This window comes from Typopeltis vanoorti, chromosome 14, assembly GCF_054136105.1.
Source record: "Typopeltis vanoorti isolate ZY-2024b chromosome 14, IOZ_Tvanoo_1.0, whole genome shotgun sequence".
Lineage (NCBI taxonomy): Eukaryota > Metazoa > Arthropoda > Arachnida > Uropygi > Thelyphonidae > Typopeltis > Typopeltis vanoorti.
Window position 1 is genome coordinate 76,448,581 of NC_143562.1, and position 23,735 is coordinate 76,472,315.

General features: G+C 38.1%; 1 protein-coding gene across 2 annotated transcripts in view; it reads left to right on the forward strand.

Annotated features, from left to right (window-relative positions):
- The first annotated feature begins 14,161 nt into the window (after positions 1 to 14,161).
- LOC150099687 (lipid transport auxiliary protein 1-like) overlaps positions 14,162 to 23,735 on the forward strand; it is a 110,765-nt gene continuing 101,191 nt past the window's right edge. The window contains exon 1 of one of the 2 annotated variants that reach the window (XM_090403523.1): positions 14,162 to 14,181. The gene's annotated coding sequence lies outside the window, so the exon portion shown is untranslated. Of the gene's footprint in view, positions 14,182 to 14,212; positions 14,287 to 23,735 lie in introns of those variants that run through there. The other variant, XM_090403522.1, reaches the window with a different exon arrangement.

The window sequence follows — 23,735 nt, forward strand, 5'->3', positions numbered from 1 at the left end:
CTAAAATTCCGCAAGAAAAAGAAATCAGTGACAAAAGTAAAGATAATGATAGAGTGAAAACCAGTAAAGAGAAATTCTGTACTGATGACACAAATCTCCACTGGTATCCAATGAGTGATAACTGGCCCAAGGCTATCGCTAATTAAGCTGCACGCAGTGAAGAGAGACGGCTCAACAAATGCCGCCATTTCTTAGTCCCTAACCCTAACGCATTATATTTATTTAATGTCTGAAATAGTGTAGGTTCTACGGTCGATTTTCTTGAGTATACAGGACGAGAAACCTGAGTTTCCAGGAGAAAAAACCCTCTTGACAGTGCCAGAGAATGACTAACTCGGGAACCGGTCGAAAAAAAGGCTTAGCAAAATTTCCTCTAGTCGCCGACTAGATTCGAAACCAAGAAGTCTTCCTTCGTTCGGTCAAGCGCCTTGGTGTGCAAACACCATCCACTGAGCTACATAGGCTCTGAAATTTTAAGATGAAAAAAATAATCCAAAAATTCACCAGAGAGTTGGAGAAAGCAGAAAAATGTTTACAAGAATTAAGACAGGAAAAAGGAAGTGACCAGAAAATAATAGAAATGAACTCACGGTAGGTCATAAGTTATCAATAAATCAAAAAAAAAAAAAAAAAAACCAGCTAGCGCTTTTTTTATTCCAGTATATAAGGAGTAGGCGAGGCCGTTTTTAGCCCAATCTAACTTTTGGAGACTGAATGGGCAGTTCAATCACTACTGGCAGCCAATCAGAGATAGCTGGCCCAAGGCTATCTCATTAAGTGGCACGCAGCGAAGAGAGACGGCTCAACAAGTGCCGCTATCTCGTGGTCCATAACCATAACACAATATATATAATGTCAGAAAATAATGTGGGTTCTACGGTCGATTTTCTTGAGTTTACGGGACGAAAACACGAATTTCCTGGAGAAAAAATTAGCTTCTCCATGCCATAGATCCACTAACTCTGGAACCGGTCGAAAAATGGCTTAGAAAAATTTTCTCTAGTCGACGACTAGATTCGAAACAAAGTCTTCCTTTATGCGGTCAGACGCCGTGGTGTGCAAATGCCACAACCATTGAGCTACACAGGCTTAGTTATCAATAATAATAATAATAAATAATAATAATAATAAATCAGCTTACGTCGTTTATTCCCGTATAGGAAGTAAGTGAGGCCGTTTTAGTGCTATTGAACTTTTGGAGACTAAGTGGGCAGTTCAGTCTCCACTGGTAGCCAATCGAAGATAGCTTTCATCGATTTAAGCAGACTGCAGTGAAGAGAACGCTCAATAAGTGCCATATATTGTTCCCTAACCCAATATTTTTAATGCCCGAAATAGCGTGGTTCTACGGTCGATTTTCTTGAGTTTATGGGACGAAAAACATGAGGTTCTGGGAGAAAAATCCTGCTTGCTTGTGCCAGAAATCGACTAACTCGGGAAATGCTAAAAAAACGCTTAGAAAAATTTCCTATAGTTGGCGAATAGAGTTGAACTTAAGTCTGTCTTCGACGGTTTTGTGTTGAGGACCGCAAACACCACTTCGTAAATAGAAATATTAGCAAATGGTCTTTATTCCAAAGTAGGGAGTAGTCGTGACCTATTGATGCTGACTAGCTTTTGGAGATAGAGTCTACAGTTCAATTTTCACTGGTCAAATCAGGGATAGTTATTCCAAGGCTATCACTAATTATAAGTGGCAAACGAGAAGAGCTGATAAAAAAGTGCTGCCATCGATTGATACCTAACCTTAATAGCATATGTTATTACCAAAAATATTGTGGATTCTGCGGTCAATTTTACTCAGATTCAGGGAGAAAAAAACCACTTACCGGTTCCACAGTCGACTAACTCGGGTAACGATCATATAAAGTCTTAGAAAAAGTTCTTCCAGGAAGCGACTAGACTTAAGTCTATCTTCGGGATACCTAGAGCAGAAATGGAACTGCTGGTTCCACTGAGCAAAGCAGGTCTTAATTAATAATAATAAGTAAGAATTGAAATGTATGATAACAGAAGTCGCATGGTTCATATGTACCGAACCATGTACATGCTTCGATAATTAAATTTGCATTTTTACTACATCAAGCTTCGGAGGAGATAAAGGATGTAACACAAAGGACTCTATTTGTCACAAATATAATATGAGAGAGGATGTGAAAAGATGCGCCGAAGTAGTGAGAAACAAAATTAAGAAAGTAAAAATACTCAGTTTACTAGATACGATAATAATAAAGTGAAGTAGAATAATGATAGCAAATAATTCATTGCGCACGTTATGTAGCAAAAAATTAATGAGACGCAGAGTGAGTTTGATTCTAGAAAAGATTTGTATGTGAAGGACGGCATGCACTTTAATGGATTTGGCATCAAATATCTAGATATTATTATTTATTTGGATAAGACGAAATACGGAGGGTTAGAGAAAGGTTATCTCGAGAGGATCGTGAGGATATATATATAAGTTTAGCCATACATACCGGCCACATAATTAGAAACCTTTATACAGCTGTACATAAATTTAGGCAACATGTATATAAAATATTTTGTCATGTGCTTCACCAGATGTAAAAAAAATCAGCTAACGCCTTTTTATTCCCGTATATAGGGAGTAGGCGAGGCCGTTTTAGCTCGATATAACTTTTGACGACTGTGTGGGCAGTTCAATCTATACTAGTCCCCAATCAGAGATAGGTGGCCTAAGACTATCACTAATTAAGTGGAATGCAGTGAAGAGAGACGGCTCAACAAGTGCCACCATCTCGTGGTCACTAATCATAACACTCGTATTTAATGTCTGAAATAATATGTGTTCTACGGTCGATTTTCTTGAGTTTACGGGACGAAAAACCTGCATTCCAATTCCAGAGATCGACTAACTCGGGAAACGGTCGAAAAAAGGCTTAGAAAATTTTTTTCTAGTCGGCGACTAGATACGAAACCAAGAAGTCTTCCTTCGTGCTGTCAAGCGCCGTGGTGTGCAAACGCCACATCGATGAGCTAAACAGGCTCTTCACCAGATGTTCCATGTTCCAAGCAATATTTATGAATATGCTGCTGGTGAATAATGTCAATAGTGTTGAAATATTACTCTCAACTATCAACAGTGGACATATGTGATCAGCTATTGTCAGCGCTTGGAGGATCTCCATAGTTGATTTCAACGAATTTAAAGATATTCTTGAAATGTAAATACCCGATTGGATTTTCGACCTGTTTTCAAGTACAAACACAGGTGAATTTTTACAATTACAAGAAGAACTGACAAAAGTAACAAGAAATGAGGAATTGAAATTAAAATTCAAAAACGGATACCAACAGTTCTGGTTGCAAAAGCAGATGTCCATAATTTGTCTTGAATTGTAGGCTGTCGTGAAAATGTGTTTAATAGCATTTTTATAATGATATTTAGTGGAACTTGGGGTTCAGTGCAAATCTTTCAACTAAAAAAGAAACCAACTGCAAATAGCTGATCGCGGTGATTTTGCTGCGCTCGCTTCCTTGTTCAATTATTAAACAAGGTAGCGAGCACTTGAGCTATTCAAGGAGTAAAAGGTAATCGCACTTTTTCGCCCATTATCACATGGGACAAATCCTGATGGTAACACTTTGGGAGAATTCCCAATCAGTTGGCGAATATTCATGCTACTGCTTTCATTGCCAGGTTGTGTATGAAGGAAGACCGAGGTATAGCAGGTTGCATATTCTGTTAATGCCAAGCCTGGATTAATATCTGGGCACCCTTTATACGAGGGATATATCCATAAAGTATTCACGGCTATTGTATACACTTCCCCTCTGTATTTTCCAAATATTCAACATGTAAACCACATAAACAATTACAAATTATGCAATTAAAAAGTCATCCCGAAACCACAAAAGAATTAAATACAGAAAAGAAAAAAAAAAATCAGCTAACGTCTTTTTATTTCCGTATATAAGCAGTAGGCGAGGCCGTTTTCAGCCCTATTTAACTCTTGGAGACTGAAAGGGCAGATCAATCTAGACCTGTACCCAATCAGAAATAGATGGCCCAAAGCTATCACTAATTAAGTGGCACGCAGAGAAGAGAGACGGCTCAACAAGTGCCGCCATCTCGTGGTCCTTAACCCTAACACTCGTATTTAATGTCTGAAATAATGTGGTTCTACGGTCGATTTTCTTGAGTTTCCGGGTGAAAAAACCCGCTTGTCCGTGCCAGAGATACTAACTCTGGAACCGATCGAAAGAAGGCTTAGAAAAATTTCCTCTAGTCGCTGACTAGACTCGAAATCAAGTCTTCATTCGTGCGGTCAAGTGCCTTGGTGTGCAAACATCACATCCACTAAGCTACACAGAGATACACTAAAAGTGTAAATAATAATAATAAAAAAAAAATCAGCTAACGCCTTTTTATTCCCGTATACGGGAGTAGGCGAGGCCATTTAGCCCTATCTAACTTTCGGAGACTGAGTGGTCCTTAACCCAATCACAGACAGATGGCCCAAAGCTATCACTAATTAAGTGGTACGCAGTGAAGAGACGCGGCTCAAATGTGCCGCGATCTCGTGGTCCCTAACCCTAACACAATATATTTTAATGTCTGAAATAATGTGGGTTCTACGGTCGATTTTCTTGAGTTTACAGGACGAAACACCCGAGTTTCCGGGAGGAAAAACCTGCTTGCCCGTGCCAGAGATCGACTAACTCGGGAACCGGTCGAAAAAAGACTTAGAAAAATTTTCTCTAGTCGCCGACTAGACTCGAAACGAAGTCTTCCTTCATGCGACCAGGCGCCGTGTTGTGAAGTCTTCCTTCGTGCGACCAGGCGCCGTGGTGTGCAAACGCCACATCCACTGAGCTACACAGGCGCTTAATAATAATAATAATAATAAATAATAATAATAATAAAAAAAATCAGCTAACGCCTATGTTGTTCCCGTATAGGGAGTAGGCTGGGCCGTTTACCCTATCTAACTTTTGGAGACTGAGTGGGCAGTTCAATCTCCACTGGTAACCAATGAGAGAGATAGCTAGCCCAGGGCTATCACTGATTCATCGGTACGCAGTGAAGAAGGCGGCAAGCTAGTGCCGCCATCTCGTGGTCTCTAACCCTAACACAATCTTTTTAATGTCTGAAAATAGTGTGGGTTCTGCGGTCGATTTTCTTGAGTTTACGGGACGAAAAACCAGAGTTTCCTGGAGAAAAAACCCGCTAGCCCGTGCCAGAGATCGACTAACTCGGGAACCGGCCGAAAAAAGGCTTAGAAAAATTTCCTCTAGTCGTCGACTAGATTTGAACCACCAAATCCTTTCTTCGTGCGGTCAAGCGCTGTAGAGTGCAACCGCCACTTCTACTGAGCTACACTGGCTCCTAATAATAATAATAAACAAAAATAAATAAGTAAAATAAAATAGAAGTCCTTTGTAGTCGTGCAAGAGAGACGTTTTCATTCATTGAGCTAGGCTGCCCAAAGAAAGCGATAATTATTTACATTGCAATCCCCGACTGGTGTTACTTTTTTTAACCTTTTCTTCAACCGTGTCCTGAAGTGTTCTATCTCTAGTACGGGCAAGCAAGTTTTTATTCCCGGAAACTCGAATGTTCGACCCATAAAATGAAGAAAATTGATCTTATAAATTACACTATTTCTCACAAAAACTGTATGTACTCGAATATAAGTCACAAGTTTTTCTCCAAAATTAAAGTTAAAAAATCGTGATGCGAGGTATATGCTGTAATTTTCGAAAACTAAAGTGTTTCAGGAAAAACTTAAGTTGATGTTTATAACTAAATTCTCAGTATTCATTATAATTTATAATTGCTCAACTTATTTAAAAATGAATGCATTTAAATTTTAATTTTGAACATTGTTTACGCGATCGGTCGATCACCTTCTTACTATACATTTGAATCTTTAGCGACAATGCTTCTGTAATTAAATTAAAACCAAACAGTTTAATTATTGCTTGAACTTTTATCATTTCGGAATCATAGGATCGCAGTGATTTCAATAAATGAAAATGGGTATCACTTACCAAGAATCTACAATTTGTATCGCTACGTCCGCATATGATTGGTGCGGTGTTAATAAAAGATCGCGCTACTCAACCACAAAGGCAAGCCGAAGATTGTTGATTTAAAATGCCAATTCTCTTCAACTCTATTCCAAAATATCTGAAACTGCCATAACAACATTCACTATCTAATTCTAAAAGTTTTAAGAAATAAATGTGTGCGAGGTATATGGGAAACTTCCTAATTTTTTTTTTCCATAAAGTAAAAACAGGGGAACGAGATATACGCTACAGCGAATTATATTCGTGTAAATAGGTAATATTCTGTGTTAGGATTTGGGACCACTAACTGGCGGAACTTGTATGCCTCTGTTCATCAGGTCCCGTTTATAATTAGTAATAGTCTTAAACTAGTTATTTTTGCCTGGCTACAATTGGAGAATAAACTCCCACCCTCTGAGTCTCCAAAAGTTAGATATCCATAAAATTCCCTCTTTACTTCCAATAGAGAACATAAAGCTTTTGCTGATTTTCTTGTAAATAAAAAAAAAATAAATGAACATATTCAAAAGTCCGGGAAAACAACAAACTTCATCTAAAATGAATTCAACATAGAATGTACATATCTCGGGACTTAATACTAGCAACAGTGATGAAAAACAATATTTACATACATCGAAATCAGATTGACTATTTAGTGATAAACCTTAACTAGCATCACCTAGAACTATAACTGAAACAAAGTATCCACAGCGCACATGATTCTTCCATAAGAAGGGTGGAACATGCGCTTTTCATAAAGCATGATGTCTCTTTCCAAACTTTATGGATATCAAATGTTTTTATATGATCTCCTTTGGCTGGGGAATTGGTTTCCCCCTTTCCGCTTTTATTTGTTTCTGTTACTATTCTCTTGACTTTGAGAATCATACTGATCGTATTATTTATCTATTTCTGAAAGTTGCTGCCATATGCGCTGCCAAGTCATGCTTGGAGAGAGAGAGAGAGAGAGAGAGAGAGAGTAAATGTAAGAAGTATATGAGAAGCACTGTCAATAGCAGGTTAGGGAAGGGATACTGGTCACTCTCTATATACGAGGGTGGTCTGAAATGTTAATGAAAAAAACGAAATTATAATTTCAAAATTATTTTAATTTTTCAACATAATCTCTCTCTCTTAAGACTAATACATTTATCCCAACCTAGCTCCAGCGCCATTATCCTCCCTGTAGTGGTTCTCAGTAAGATCTGCAAAATACTCCTCTACAGCTGCAATCACCTCTTGATTCGAAGAAAAACGTTCACCAGCGAGGAAGAGCTTTCGTTTTGGGAAGAGATAGAAGTCAGAGGCAGCCAAATCTGGGGAATAGCGTTGATGTTCCAACAATTCATAGTGCAGATCCCTTAATTTTCCAATTGCCAAAGCACATTTGTAGGCAGGTGCATTGTCCTGAAGATGATTTTCTTCTTCTGCAAAGCAGGTCTTTTCTCATAAATTTTTTTGTCTAGTCTGATTAAAAGATCGAAGGAATATACCCCGGTTATTGTCTTATCCTTTTCAAGATAATTAATGAACAAAATGCCTTTAGCATCCCAAAACACCGATGCCATGACCTTTCCTGCTGATAGAACCGACTTTGTCTTCTTTGGTGCTGAACAGTCTGTCTGCCCACTGTTTTCACTGCTGTTTGGATTCTGCTGTGTAATGGTGAAACCAAGTCTCATCCATAGTAATAAATCGACGCACAAAATCCGTTTTATTCTTGTTAAAACGCTCCAAGCACTATGCAGAGATTTTCATTTGAGTGCATTTTCGATCTGCTGTGGGCAAGCTTGGCACCCATCTTATGCTGAGCTTTTTCATTTCCAATTTTTCATGCAAAATATATCCTTCACGTTCTTTTTGAAATGCTTAGAGTCTCAGTAATTTCACGTAGTTTGACTCACTAGTCATCCAATAACATATCGTGCACTCGATCAATGATTTCTGGTGTTGATACACTTTTTGGACGTCCTGCATGTGGATCACCTTCAAGGCTGGCACGGCTATGTTGAAATTCGGCAGCCCATTTCTTAATTGTCGAAAATGAAGGAGATGAGTGCCCATTAATTTTTATGAACATCGAATGAATTTCTTTTGGCGTTAAACTTTCTTTTACGAATAATTTTATAACCACACAACACTCAATTTTATCCATTTCAAGGGATACAGACTTTTGCTCCAGATAGCGTATACAACAAACTACTTGATAGAATGACTTACAATTTCACATGGATGCTTATGACAGATGTATCAACTTGAAAACAAAATCTTGCCGATAGTGTTGCCATCTATGGTTGAGGCCGAGAACGTTTCAGATCACCCTCGTAGGTGTTGTGTTCAAGAGTCTTCCTTCTCTCGATGCATGTCTACCCACTCTCTCCTTTCCACAAGTAAGTAACTAAAAATGAAACATCCTTTCCACAAGTAAGTAACTAAAAATGAAACAAACAAATAATGGTAGTAACTCTGCAAGTAAAATAAATCTCCCTCAAAAGCGTACCTCTCTTTTGCGGTACAAATATAGTAGTATAGTGATTTCAAGAATGAATATCTTTCCTTTATATGGGGCGACTATTCCATCAGTTATTCGATTCCAGACACATGGATTGAGTCAGTCACAGAAATGATCCTCACTAGCATGAATGGCTTAATTTCCCATTCTATATCTACAGAAAATTATATATATATATATATATATATATATATATATATATATATATATATATATATATATATATATATATATATATATAATTTTCTGTAGATATAGAATTTTCTGTAGAGCCTGTGTAGCTCAGTGGATGTGGCGTTTGCACACCACCGCGCTTGGCCGCACGAAGGAAGACTTCGTTTCGAGTCTAGTCGGCGACTAGAGGAAATTTTTCTAAGCCTTTTTTCGACCGGTTTTCCCGAGTTAGCTGATCTCTGGTACGGGCAGGCAGGATTTTCCTCCCGGAAACTCGGGTTTTTCGTCCTGTAAACTCAAGAAAATCGACCGTAGAACCCACATTATTTCAGACATTAAATATATTGTGTTAGGGTTAGGGACCACGAGATGGCGGCACATTTGAGCCGTCTCTCTTCACTGCGTACCGCTTAATTAGTGATAGCTTTGGGCCATCTGTCTGTGATTGGTACCAGTGGAGATTGAACTGCCCACTGAGTCTCCAAAAGTTAGATAGGGCTAAATGGCCTCGCCTACTCCCGTATACGGGAATAAAAAGGCGTTAGCTGATTTTTTATATATATATATATATATACTGTATATATATATAAACGGCCATCATAAAATCCATGTCCAACTTCAGTAAGACCAGTTGCAGAAAACCTGCCGCCTATTCAACTCTACGCTAACTCTCTCTCATTCATATTGCTACTGTTGAAGAGGTAAAATATAAATTTCTCCCCCTGACATCACTCTTTTCCACTAACTCCTGGATACATGATGATGTCGGCAAATCGCTTATTACAATGCTATAAACTGAGCATTACGCCGCATGGGTATTATTATTTTTTAACACCTCCAGATAGTATAAAGACTCATCGAGGAAGGGCACCTGCTCTACAGCTCTGTCTCCACCACTCAATCCACGAACTGACCGCAACCACACCAACGCCATCTACCCAGGACCACCACCACCACCATTTTCCACAGACAATCACAAACATCCATGCCCACTGGGGATTCGAACCCGCCGCCTTTTGACTAGAGAACGGATACGCTAACCATTTGGAGTGGTAAGCGTATAGAAGACGAAGACGAAGTATTCGTCTTCTATATTCTGTGATTTCTGTGGTTTAGAGGCAAAAAGACATCAAAATGACGACGACCAGTTTGTAAATTAAAATATCTTCAGGTCCTGTAGAGCATATCTTCCACTGTATTCAAATGTTGCGTTCATGAGCAAAGACCTTCCTTTTGTCATCTCATCAATCTTCTCTGCTCAGCTGTTATCTATCCTAGCACATATCCAACCTATTCCAAAAAAGAAAGCTCAATGTTTTTTAATCACCGGTCAATCGCTATCACTTCAATCCTCTCCAAACACAATTGAGAAATTTATCAACAGTTTCTTCACTACTTAAAGACACGCCAATTCATCAGTAATTGCAGATATGGCTTCTACGAATCAAACTCAATGAATGATCACTTAGATTCACCCACAACTGAACACGTGCAATGAAACGATTCGGAGAAATATGCCTTTACCATTTAGATCTGCAATGGTCTTGATTGTGTTTGGCATCGTCTGCTTTCCACTACCTGTCATCCTGTGTAATTGAATTGTCAGCTTTCTTTCTGGTCGATCACTACGACCTTCTCTTAACCACCATAATCTCATTCGCACCGTACATCGTACAATAGTACATTCCATTCATCCTATACTTTCGACAGAACCCATGCTTCAAAATAATATGCAAACAACGCCTTAAAGTATATTTTGACTTCTGTGCAGAGTTCTGTGTCGTGTAGAATTTCTACTGCTACCTCATACTTCAAAAGTACTTCATACCAGTGGTTTACTTCTGGCGTGAGGTGCCAGTGTTATTTCGTTTATTTCTTGTATATTTCGTATACAGTACTTTTGAAGTATGTGGTACCAGCAGAAATTCTACAGGACACAGAATTCTGCAACTTTTTTTTTTTGTGTGTGTGTGTATGTGTTACGAAGGCTAGTCACAAATAACGATGTATTTGCAATATTCCTATACTTATTTACAACAAAACATTGAAGCTTTTTGAATCATTCTTCAATTATTATATTATTATTATTATTATTATTATTATTTATTATTACGCGCAACTCCAGGGAGTCCTTAAACTCATCGAGGGAGGCCCCAAATCATATTCATCACAACTATTCAACATTCATATATTTATCATACCTCGCCTTAAACTCATTCACTGTCACAACATCCACCACAGACTCTGGCAGCCCATTCCACTCATCGACCACTCTAAAAGTAAAGACCCCAGCTCTAACACCCTTACTAACCACACTTTTGCTCAGTTTCCATGGATGTCCCCTGGTCCTCCCACAACCAGCCCTGTTCTCAAAAATATCTTCTGAATTAGTTTTATAGAAACCCTTCAGTAATTTGAATATCTCAATCATATCTCCCCTCCTCCGCCTATCAACCAATTTTTGCAACCCACAAATCCTCAACCTGTTCTCATAAGGTTCATTCCACAGACCTGCTATCATCTTTTTCACTCACCTCTGGATCCTCTCAACCTCCTCCCCATCAAGAAGAAACCTAGGTGACCAAATCTGGTCACAGTAATCGAGATGGGGTCTTACTAAGATACAGAGGAACAATAACCTGCTTGTCAACGTATTCTTCTGGAACCAAGTGATTTGATGGGCTGATTTGGCCACTTTTGCAATGTGCCCCCTAAACTTCAACTCCTTATCCACCAACACTCCTAAATCTCGTGCCTCATCAATTTCCTGGAGCACAGTTCCACCAATGTAGTAAACTGCTGCTAATCTTTTCACCCCAAATGTATAAGCTTACATTTTGCCACATTAAATTGACATCCATTCTCCTTAGCCCAGACCTCCAATCTATCCAAATCATCTTGCAAAATTTTGACATCATCTGCATTCACTATTGTCCTACCCAACTTTGCATTATCTTCAAACAAATGAACTGTTCATCTCAGATCCTTTCCTATATCATTAAAGAACAAATTAAACAGCAGTGGTCCAAGAACAGATCCTTGTGGCACACCACTAGTCACAGGCCGTCTTGTGGACTCTACTCCTGAATAAACCACTCTCTGATATCTCTCCATCAACCACCCTCCTATCCAGCTCACCAACCCTATATCCATCCCCATCTGCTCCAGTTTACTGATTAGAGTTCCATGTGTTATCCTGTCAAAGGCCTTGGCAAGGTCCAGTAGAATCACTGTGAACCCATTACCCTTATCCAGTTCAGCCGTCACTGTGTTATAAAACGTGAGCAAGTTACTGAGGCATGACCTACCTTTCACAAAACCATGCTGTCCCGATACAGTATCCCATTTTCATCTATCCAATCTTGTATTTTCCTCTTGACTATTTTCTCCAAGACCTTTATAATGATTCCTGTTATGCTGATTGGCTGGTAATTTTCAACAACAGCCTTGGAACCACCTTCATGCAGCGGAACTATTTCCTCCTCTTTCCACCCCTTGGGACTGACCCAGACCCGAGGCTCAAATTAAACAAAATGGTCAAGGGCACTGACAATTTTTAGCTGCTTCACGTACGACACGAGCTGGTATACCATCCAATCCCACAGATGTATTGACATTGAGGTTCTGTAAGAGACTTGTTACCTCTACTTCATTCATCACAATTCCAGTATAAGCTGTTGGTTCTTCCATTCCTGCAATGTCACCACCTGGATGATATACTCTTGCAAAGTGCTCGCTCCGAAATTCCACTATATCGACTGATTCGGTTACCTCCTTACCCTCAGCATTTTTTAAAATCATTCTTCCATGAGCATTTTTCCTTTTACTTGCAACATATTCGAAAAACTGTTTGGGATTCTCTTTAGCCTGCATGGCCAATTTTCTTTTGTAATCCGCGTTTGCATTTCTCACCACCCTTGTTACCATCCTGGCCTGAGCTTTATACTGATCCTGTGCCTGCTGGTCACCTTTCTCCTTTAATTCCTTTTACAATTGTTTCTTTTTTTGCAGCTCAAGCTTAATAGTGTTATTCATCCATTTAACCCCTACTTGATTTATTATTCGGACTCTTGGTATACAGTCAACCATTACCTCCTGCAAAGACTTCTTAACCTACTCCAGTGCACTATCAACATCCAGCCATTGCAGTTTTACATGCCATGGCACTGAGCCAAGCACACTCCTAAGTTTGTCATACTTACCAGGTCAGTAATTCCACATTTACCCTGTCTTAATTGTAAATTCCACTCCTTTAGCCACCTCCCAAGTCATGACCTTATGGGCAGTCTCACCAATTGGTGACAACATGGTCATGTTCGTTACAGCCACATTCTTAGTTGCAATTACTATGTTAAGCACTCTCTATCCCCTGATATTTTCCACTACATGCTGGCGCAGATAATTGGCCCTTAATAACCGCATAAAATCCAATTCCTTCCTCCCATGTGCCCTCTCCTCTTTCCAATCAATGTTACGATAATTGAAATCACCCATAATAATTACCCTCCTTCAACTCATTTCTTCTATTTGCCTATGCATACTATTCCCACCAACTATTCCATCACCTGGTCTATAGCAGCACCCAATTGTATATTTTGTTCTGCTAGATTCTATCTCACACCAAACAGCCTCAAATGTGCTCTTTTCTCTATCCTGCAGTTCAACTTCTATACTCCTTGGCTGCAACTCATCAGCTATCATCAATAACACTCCTTCCCCCCTTATTCTCCCTGTCACTCCAGAACACGCTATACCCGTCGCATTCAATCCCACTAGCTTTATCATCTTCTGTCATCCATGTTTCACTAATATCAACAACCTGTGGCCTGGAAGTGCCAACCAAGGCCAAAAACTCTTCCTTCTTGTTCCTAATACTCCCGGCATTAGTGTACATGAATTGCAGAAGCCCATTAGTCCCATCCCTACTTTGATGCCTTATACTAACTATCCCATTCTGATTTGTTGTCCTTCGTACTCGCTCGGGCATATTATACTCATTCATACACTCAACTGCCTCCCTAAAGTCTGCATATCTACTCCCCCCCCCTAATAAATCAAGTTTCCCTGAGTCTGTACATCCACTTGCACATCATTCATCAACACTTTTTCAAGCCTCCGTACACCAACTCCATTGAAATGTAACCCATCCATCTTATATAAATCCTTTCGCACTCACTACACACATCCACAAATTCCACATCACTCTCCATGCATAACCCACGTATAAAGTCATTGGCAATTATGGCCCTAATTCTAAACACTTCACTGTCATACCGCGGTAAAATACTCACCATTCTAACTCTCTCACTCTTCTCTTTTGCTACCTCAAGTAATTCCCTCACATCCTCTATCTATGATATAGAACTTTTCATTCCATTTTGTAGTACCTTCACACTTTTTAATGTTTTGGAAATACCTAAATTGTCACTTAATTTGGGCGGAAGTGATGCAGAAAATCAGTAAGTTTTAACGCTTAAGTAGGCAACCAAGTAAATCTGCTTTCAAATTAAAAGCATTGGTTCTCTATAGACCTAACATCGGCATGGTAGGTGCGTTGCAGAAAGGTATTTGATTCGTGTGCGTTTGTTATACGCAATTTTTCTGAAGACATTTTTTTTCCCGTTTTGCACGAAGTTATTGTATATTGCGAGTTAACTGTAAGCAACGTGTGAATTATAATTAAATATTGAAATTTCACTTGGGTTATAAACCTAAATCTGCTTTTAAGTGTACCCAAGTGGATGTTGTCTTTCCGTTCCTGCCATTAGCCTGTTTTATTGGAATGGTGATAGGTTTAATGATATAATCACGTAATCACAAGAAAGATATTTATTTAACCAAATATTTCGGTCTGGAAATAGCAGACCATCGTCGGTGGTATTACAAGAACAGTTTAAAAAATATACAAGCTAGAATACTAACAATAGATCGTTGAAATTAGAACATGCCGCGTGATGTTATATCACTAAGTATGAAACGAAATATTTTGAAGTAGAAACATGATTGAATTTGCTATTAAAAAAAAAAAAAAAAAAAAAAAAAAAAAACTAATGAGTAATCTTGATTAGGCTTTCCCAGATTTAAATCTGGGAAAGCCTAATCAAGATTACTCATTAATTTTTTTTTTTTTTTTTTTTTTTTTTTTTTTTTTTTTTTTTTTTTTTTAATAGCAAATTCAATCATGTTTCTACTTCAAAATATTTCGTTTCATACTTAGTGATATAACATCACGCGGCATGTTCTAATTTCAACGATCTATTGTTAGTATTCTAGCTTGTATATTTTTTAAACTGTTCTTGTAATACCACCGACGATGGTCTGCTATTTCCAGACCGAAATATTTGGTTAAATAAATATCTTTCTTGTGATTACGTGATTATATCATTCAGTCTTATGTCGCAAGTATCCTTAAAACAACAAGGTGATAGGTTTAGTAAAAGAGCGTTCGGTTTCTAGTTTTATGTTCTGAGAGCCAAGGTCATCAAAATCTTAATTTGGTGTAGCATTCGATGTAATAACTATAGATTGCAGCCTTTCATCCGTTGGATTATAATCGATTAAAAAAAAAAAAAAGGCGGTAAATGTTAATGAGCCGGTTTCCTCAAAAATTATTATTATTAAGAGACCTCCAGGAACTCATCGAAGGAGGCCATACTATTCGCATCAGCTGTCATACTTGTTCTTGAATTCATTCATGCTACTCATACACAACATCCAACAGCAATCCATTCCAATCATGCACTACTCTAAGAGAAAAATCTAGCCCTAACCTTCTTGACAGTATTCGTTATCAACATCCATGGATGCCCACACATCCTTTCCCCACCCTCCATAAAATGAAAAATTCCATTTACTGAAATTCTTTATAACCCTTTCAGAAGTTTGTAAGTCTCAATCATATCATCCCTCTTTCTCCTGTTGCTGGTGTCTGCAGCCTACAAATTCTCAGTCTGTCTTCATAATCAGTGTTCCACATTCCTGATGTCATTTTGATACTCTCAACTGTATCAGAATCGCTACAGAAACCAAGAGACAAGACCTGCACACAATAGTTCAAGTGAGGTCTTATCAAGGCCTTGTAAAGAAACAAAATGACTTCATCTTTACTTGTCAGGGTCCATTTCAGCATTGCAATTATTCTTTAAGGTGTATTTACAATTATTGCTATATGATTCTTGAACTTCAACTTCTTGTCTACTAAAACTCCAAGATCCTTAGCCTGATCAGTTTCTTCTAACATAATCCCACATATATCATTTTGGATATCTAATCATACCAAAGTGCATGATCTTACATTTACTAACATTGAATTGATAGCCATTTTCACATGCCCACAATTCCAGCTGATTCAAATCATTTTTGAAATACTTGCATATCAGCACCATTCCTGATTACCCTATCTTTGCATCATCAGCATATAGCTGTATGTCACATGTCACATCCTTGCCAATGTCATTAATTTACAGATTGAATAACAATAGACCAAGGACCGATCCTTGAGGCATACCACTGGTTACCTCGAATCTTGCAGATTCATTATCCCATACACAATGTTTTGATCTGGTTGATGAAGAATTAAAAGATCTAAAAAGGCTAATTGCTTATTTACTAATTTTTCTAAGGTGAATTGGATCTTGGGATGAAGTAGATGGCAGTCTACATTTTTCAATTTTTCAGAAGACGATTCATACAGGTTGTTATATCCATGCTGAATCTCATCACCATCCTAGTAAAAAGGCTGGAACTATTAAAACATTTGTACATCATTACCCATACAAGTACTAATGTGCTATAGGTTGATCAACCAACCTCTTGTGTATGGGCTCAACATAAACCATTCTTTATGTTCTTCACATATACTTTTACAGAAAGAATTGCAATATATTAATTCACATTTAATCTAATGGTTTTAAGGATTTTTTCATCAAAAGAACTTTTAACAGTTATGGTGTCTCTGTCTCTTCAAATATAGGAGAAATAACTCGCATTCCTATCCCTTATGTGCATGGCATTAGTGAACAAAAGCTTTAAAACATGGCAAAAGTTTTAAAACGACTTAATATTTTTGTTGCCTTTTGCTCCATCAGAAAAATCTCCACCTTTCTTGCTTCTCCTAAAGACAAGCTTCTATCTCAGAATTATACAGGCATCTCCCAACTTCCTTGCTCTTGTGGGTTATTTTATTTCCGATAAACAGGAAGATCTGCTTTTGTATGGCTAGAAGAACTCAAGTCATTATTAAGCCCCACAAGCCTGAACAGTCTGGACTTGGGGAGCATGCTGTCAACACTAAACATAGAGTTTATTGGAACAAGACAACAGTTCTCAATGAAGTAGTCGTTTCCTCATAGAATGGCTTTATAAAGTAACGTGAAACTTTACTTCCCTGCCCTAACTTAAACAGATCCGATTGTCCGTCTACCCCCTTTGCGAGAGATTGTATTTTTTGAATCAGCTAATCGTTCCTAAATTTATTTAGTCTAAATATATATATATATATATATATATATATATATATATATATATTTTTTTTTTTTTTTTTGTTGTTTAGTTAATAAATATGGAAATTATTGACCTTTTATAGTTTTGTTACATTAGCTATTAGGTATAGCACTTTCTAGAGTTGTCTGTTAATGTGTAAATGCCATTCTTTGAAATTGTTCTGATGATGCCTAGATGAAAATTCTGAGCTAATAAAGTTTTTTACATGAGTTTTCCTCTGGTTTTATAAATCTTTTCAATATGCCAACTTACAGTATTTCATTAATGAAAGTAATTCTACATGTAACCCTCCCTTAGTGAGAATTGCACACATTTCTCACTAAGGGTGGTCATCGCGGTAAAAACTGTGTGAGCACTTTCACTATTTGGTTGCAGAGTAACCACCTTGGTTATCAAAAAATCTTCTGATGGAATCACAAGATGCAGCAGTCTCAGCCTCCTAGCACCTTCCTTCGCATTCTTAGTAGCTGTATAAATTTCATATTTCCTTCTGTCAATGTGACCTTTCAATGTGTGTCCCTCTCCCATAATAATTATCCACCCTCCACTCAGTTTATTTGCTAGGCATACATCTACATCATCCTATACTAGTAACTGACTGCGTATGTGTCTTGTTAGCTGCTACTCACACAAGATGGCCTCAGCTATTGAACTACATTTTTTAGCTGCAGTTCATCTGTACCCCCTCCCCTTTCTTAGTTGCTCTGTTATCTCAATGAAGCCAGAAGACTCATTATGGGAGATTCATTATTCATACACTAGCCATCATTCACACAATACCTATCATACCATTCAAACTCATTCACTGATGAAGCACCCACAACCACCTCTGGCAACCCATTCTACCCATTCACCACCTTCCAAGCAAAAAACCCAGTCCTAACACCCTTGCTAACTACTCTCTTATATATTTTCCACACTGGTGACCCCTTGTTCTCTCCCTTCTTGCCATGTACTGAAAAAAAGTATTCAGTGTCAATCCTATAAAAGTCCCTTTAATAACTTCAGTGCTGCTATTATGTCTTCCCTTTTTTGCCTATCAGTTAATTTTTGAAGCCTATAGACCGTCAATCTATTCTCATAGGGAGCATTCCACAGACCTGCTACAATATTTGTCACTTGTCTCTGGATCCTTCACGACTTCATCCCCAAAGAATCTGGGAATCCAGATCTATGTGCAGTAGTCCAGATGTGGTCTTATTAAAGCCTTACATAGGGGAACAGTAACCTCTTTATCCCTGCTTGTTAATATGTTCTTCAACATTCATGTAATCCGATGTGCTGTTTTGGTTACCTTCCCAGTATGCCCTCTAAATTTCAACTCCCTGTCCACAGTCTCCCTCATATCTCTCTCTTCATCCATTTCCTACAGTTCAGTTCCATCAGTACACAGCTTCTGATATCTTCCCAAAGGGTATCTCCTTACACTTGGCCACATTAAACTGACATCAGGTTTCATTTGCCCATATTGCTAGTCTGTTAAAAGTCTTTCTGCAGGATCTCTGCATCACCTTCATTTACCATTGCTCTTCCCAGTTTAGCATCAGCAAACAACTGAATATTTCATGTCAAATCATTTCCGGTGTTATTGATATACCAATTAAGCATCATAGGACAAGTACTGAGTCCTGTGGCACACTGCTGGTCGCTTGCATTCTCTCTGACTCATCTCCTCCATAGACCACTTTTTGATATCAGTCCATCAGTCACTCTCTAATGCAAATCACCAGATTTATCCCCATTTGCTCCAATTTTCCAATAAAGTTCTATGTGGAATCTTGTCAAATGTTTTTGCAAAGTCTAGCAACATGTATGATAGATTGTGTGGATAGATTGGATCTACTGCGATGAGTCTTCGAATTCCATGGAGATGCCCGTATAATAATAATATCACTGATTAACCATTTCCCTTATCCAACTCCATTGTCACTTGATTATATAAAATAAGCATATTACTAAGGCAAGACATGCCCTCCACAAAATCATGCTGTGCCTTATAGACCATCATATTCCTCTCCACCCAGTCCTGAATTCCATCTTTCAAAAATTTTCTCCAATACTTTAACCATCACTTCTGAGATGCTGAAATTTGCTGCTTCTGTCTTGGAGCTTCCTTTATGCAACTGTTTTGCTGTTTTGCTTTCTTTCCTCTCCATTGGCACCTTCCCAGTACCGAATCTTAAATTAAACAGCTTGGTTAGAAGAGCTGATAATTCCCTTACATGATCTCGTAATACACAGGCCAATATGCTATCTGATCTCATAGCTGTGTTCATATTGAGGTTCTGTAATATTTTAAGCACTTCCATTTCTTCAACCTCTATTCTTCTCTCAGTCAATGTCACCACCTATATAGTACACCCCGTGCAAAATGCTCACTCAGTAATTTAACTATTTCGTTTGCTTCAGTTTACCTCTGCACAATCAGCACATTTTAAGATCATTTTCAGTTTTATTGTTGCTAATATAAGATTGGTGTTATTGTATTCTCTTTTTGACAGAGTGTCCAGCTTGACCAAAGTAAGAATGATGACAGTCACTAGGGACTTGGTAGCCACCAGGAAGAGCTAGAAATTAATTGTATTACTTATTCCTTTTGTTTTTCATGTTAATTTAAATAACCTCTCATGGCACAAGTATCTCTTAAACACCTTAAAGAAGTAGAGCAAATGTTGTGATTTACATGAGGATGTTAATACACTGAAGGGGCACAGGAATGGAATTGCCTGTTCAATGTTGCAAAGTGTAAAGCTTCAAAATTTGGAAAACAAAGATGGAATATAGAGTATACACTTGGTAAAGATATATTGGAGGAGGTGGAGGAAATAAGAGATCTGAGTGTGATGATGGACAGAGATCTAAAATTTAGAGGAGACATTTTTAAAACTATGAGCACAACACAACAAATTCTGGCAGTGATATGGAGGACACTGACCTTCTCAGTCACTAAGTAAAGAGATTCTGTTTCCATTGTATAAGGCATCGATTAGACCATATATGAACTATTGTGCAGAGGTTTGGTCACTTAGTTTTCAAAAGGATGAAGAGGTATTGACAAGGGTCCAGAGGCAATTTACTGTTCTCTGGAATGTTGAGCACAAAGAAAGGATGAGAAGATGCAATTTACAGAGTGTAGTGGATAGGAGAAGGAGGGATCATTTTTACAGAGACGTATAAGATTGGTAAGAGGTTCCTATCAAATTAATGTCGAAGTGGATTTTCATACAGTGTTGGTGGTGGGAGAACAAGAAGTCATATATAAGGAGTGTGTGAGCAAAGGAGTAAGAAGCAGTTTTTTGCATGGAGAGTGGTGAATGATTGAAATGTAGTGTCAGAACTTCCCATGATCAGTCTCTGACTTCACAGAGGTTTGGTGATGATGATAATAATCTGCAGCCAAAGGCACATATACATGCTAATATAATGAACATGAAGAAACTGAATCACTCATGTTAGCTTAATTTAGTATGCTTCTCAGAATAGAGAGAGAGATTGAATAGTGAATATAATTGACTTTTAATAGGATTTTTAACAAGTTATGAAAAAATTTCAATAAACACCATAAATAAGAAAATACCGGATTCTTTGTCACAGTATTATCTTTTGAAAAAAGAGAACTGTGCAAATGACAATGGTTCAAAATTTGAAGTGATGCTTTAATACACATTAAAAAAAAAAAAATCATTTTTATTAAGTAACCAAGCAATAAATGTATTAAAAAAAAAAACTATAATGAATTTGGATTCTGCAAATCCTTTCTGTTTAAAAAAAAATGTTGGCTCTTTTTTTAGAATTAATTCTGAAAAACAAATTGCCAAGATGACCAAGAGTTATCTCCATGCAGCACAGTGTGGAGCTAATAATGCAATTGCAGGATCTTGACTTAAATTCTGTTCTGAGGAAGGTTAAAATGCTCTATCCAAATGAGCAAATAATTTTAAAAATATTTAAACTAAACAAAAAATGCAATTTTTTTTCTAATAAGAGACTGGGTTAAAAGTAAATAATACTTTCAAAATTCACTAGTATTGCACATATTAAGTACTATACATTATCTACAATAATTGTCCAGACACTTGAGCAATTTACAATTGATACCAGCAGGTGAACCCTAATATTGGGTATGTTCCCGTTTGGTTTTGATTACCCCCTGCACCCTTTGAAGGAGGCTTTCCACCAATCTGCAGTAGACATCAGGTGGAATTTGTCTCCATTTCTCCATCAAAGCAGCACCAAGTTCAGCGACAGATCGAGGAAATGCTGCTCTGGATATCAATCACAGCTCCAATTCATCCCACAGGTGTTCGATGGAATTGAGGTTGGGACTTTGCACAGGCCAGGGTACTCGTTTAACACCCTTTTCGTCATACCATTCCATAACAGCTGCAGCTTTGTGGCATGGGACATTGTTCTGTTGATAGTAACACTTGTCCTTTCCATAAAAACCACACAGTGTGGGCAGCACCTAATTATCCAGAATATCAAGGTATGACGTCACAGTGGTCTCACTCCAAACCAGCTGAATGCACACCACACCATTACTCCTCCACCACCAAACTTTACTGTAAGTACAACACACTGGTAACAAGCATTCACCAGGCTGCCTCCACATCTTGCCATCAGACTGGAAACGGGTGAACCTTGATTTATTGCTTTAGAGTACCGTTTTCCACTGGTCAGTTGTCCAGTTCACATGCTCTTTGTCCAGGGTGCAAACCATAGGTGCATAACCATAAACAAGGTGGCTAGACAAGCCACCTTGTTTATGGTTATATTCTGCTTGTGTGCCACTGCTCTTCCAAGGAAGAGCAGTGGCACACAAGCAGAACATAACCATAAATGGAGTTCTTTTCATACAGTGGTAGTGCTCACCATGGTGTTATTGGCACTCTGGAGTGCCAATAACACCATGGTGAGACCATCTACAATCGACATAGATGGTCTATGTCGATTGTAGTCAGATTTTCGTGTCACTAGTTTTAACATCCTCCTGTCCCTGTCAGTTATTTTTGGCAGCTGCCCTGGGTGTTTTCTTGCACTAGTGATGCCAGAATGTCTCCATTTATTGATCACATTGCCAACTGTTGATTTTGGATGTTCCAGTTGTGCGGCAATAGTGCATATGAACAACCACCAATGTTGACAGCCCATGATGACACCTCTCTCAAAGTCACTGAGTTAACGTCGTGTTGCCATACCACCTATATTCAACTGCTATGATGAAATACTGCTTCCTACTATCTGTACACTGATTTTTATGTTATTAACAAACTTTGAATGTTCCATAACTTCAAATAACAGGAGTGTCCAGACAGTTATTGTTAGATAGTGTATATCATTATTCTCCTTACTGCCCAGAGTCAAAAGACTAATTATGGGAGGTCCTTACCAACAGTAAATACCCATCAAGCCATATCTTAAACCCATTCACAGTTTTCTTACCTGTCACACTCTCGAATCAGTCTCCATCCTTGGAAACACTGAAGTTTCCAAGGGTGATGACTTATTCTGCCATTTTATGAACCCTCTCTTTTGCATTAATCTGGTATAAACTCTTTATTAACTTATATATTTCATTACATCATCCCTTCCCTCCTTTCCACCATGCTCTGTGAGGTAACAATCCTTCAGTCAGTCTTTCCTTATTCCTGATGAAGTTGATTTTTGGTAGGCATAAATAAACTTAAAGGTCATGAAGCATGAAATACAAGAAGAAGACATGAAAGATTCTAAGAAGAAAGGGGGTGGGGAGAAGAGAAAAAAGATTATAAGTCTGCTGCCAGGTTATGCTGAGAAGAAGGGCTATGACTGCAAGTAAGTTAAGGAGGAATGAAGTGCAATTTGTAAATGTATAGAATGAATCTGATGAAAAAAAAAGGGCTTGTATATGATTGTTGGACTGCACTTGAATAAATTTAGAGTTAGGTGTCTGGAGAAGGTGTTGTTCATTGAGAGATAATGTGCAAAATCAAGGAATTGGGGAGAATGTGAATAAGAGAGTGTGCATGAATGAGTATGTAAGTACCCTTGAGGCAAGTGTGAATGTGATAATGATATATGTCAATGATCTAATGGCAATGCTGAACATACTTTCTCTGGTCTCATATCTGAATGGATTAGTCATTACAGGATGTAAGGATAAGTTGCAATTCATGTACACAAATGACAGATACATCAGAAATAAGGGTGAAGAGTTCTTGACATTGATTAGTTTCACTTAGTCAAAAATTATCAGCATAAGATGGCTGATGGAGAATGATATAAGGATAGAATGTTTCAGGAAGGGTACAGAGAGAAAAAAACACAGTAAGAGGTATTGTTGATGATAGCAGAAGGTGGTTAATAGGAGATGGAATTTATGAAGCTAATGAAAGATAATTAAGAACGGCATAGCATGGAAGGGTCACAGGGTTTGAGAGAGCCGAATCTGGTAACAGCATCAGAGGGTTTGTCCATAACCAAGTAACTAGTTTACCTCCAAGTGGTAAAGCGTGTTCATATAATCTTGATC